Below are 1,558 nucleotides of genomic sequence, written 5' to 3'. Positions count from 1 at the left end.
TATCTTCAAATAAGTGAAAGGAAAGCATAAATAATTGAAACTCTGGCAAAAAAAACTCCAAAGGGTGGGAAGAAACCACTAAACTCTTCAAAAAAATAATTATAATTTGAAATCCACACCAATGAAATTTTAATAGAAAGTCACCAAACCTAATTTTTAGAGAGAAAATTTAATAAGTTACTTTAAAATAACTATAAATCAGGAAATACTAATTTTTTTTCTTGAATATCTAATTCTTGGACATATATCCTTTTCATCGAGCATGAATTTCAAGGAAAAATCAAATTGGAAACTTTCGTTATTAAATTTAAGATCATATGAACTCCGATTTCAGTAAACTTATGGTCCAACTGAACGTCTCGAAAATACGAACCCAACGATAGTAAATTCGACTCAATCTGAGCCCAAATGGGTCCAAAATATCACTAATTGATCTTGCTCATTAGATATTTGGCATGCAAGAAAGATATGGAAATACAACCCTCCATTGTATCAACTTTCTATATCTTCTTGGCATTAATTAACCATCATCACCATACTTGAGTTTATATTTTTTGAGTTACATCATCAAATGTTGGTGGTCAAACAATGATAGACAAGTGATTGTGAACATGAAATGTTGGACAAGCGATGATAATTAGGACAATATTGGTTGGTTGATGATGAACATACTAAAACATTTAGTCGTTGATGACTAGTTGACAACGGTTATAGATGTGGTAGATATGTGATGATGATTGCGTAATAAAACTCAAATGATTACAATTGTTAGTAGTGATTGTCAGCATCAAATATTGGGTAGAGCGTAAAATAACTATACATCCATATAAGAGGGATACAACTTTTTGAGTTAGACCCACCCGATGCTATCTTGGTCATTCCTATGTTATAGCGGTCAACAACTACGCATTCATATAAGAGGGCAAAATAATCAGAATACTATTTAATAGTAAGAAGAGTTTGATAAGAGAGTGCTTGCAAAAAATGACATATTTATTGGAGGATTAGCTATAGAAGTCTAAGCAAAGTTATGAGCCATTTAAGCAACATACTACGCGATTATATCTAAATAATATTGATCAGATTTGTCCATACAAACTTATGAGCTAACTTATCCTTTTGCTTAGCTTTACTTAATAAATTAATGCTTGACAATTCATATTTTTAGCTCGGAATTGGCTATATCAAATTCATACAAATTTTATTTAAATTATTAGAGAATATATATCTCCAATCATTTGAGAGCTTTACCTGAAAAAATAGAACTTACCAAATCCAAATTAAATTATTGGATCACTTTGGACTTCATATACCTTATTTGATCGACAAGCTTAGCTCAACTTTATTCCAAAAATCTTAAGGAGATGATTGTATACTATTTAGGGTTTTAGTGAGTTGATCTCTTAGCAAGAGAGGAGCATAAACATAAAGATTAATAAAAGAATATTTATGAGTATATGTGCTATTTCAATTAATAAGCATCACTTTCCATGCATTAGGCATATTTTAATATTTATTACAATTAAAATAATAACATAATAGGTGGAAGCACACTAAG

This window comes from Dendrobium catenatum, unplaced genomic scaffold (assembly GCF_001605985.2).
Source record: "Dendrobium catenatum unplaced genomic scaffold, ASM160598v2 fragScaff_scaffold_1644, whole genome shotgun sequence".
Lineage (NCBI taxonomy): Eukaryota > Viridiplantae > Streptophyta > Magnoliopsida > Asparagales > Orchidaceae > Dendrobium > Dendrobium catenatum.
Note: the sequence above shows the minus strand (reverse complement) of the source record.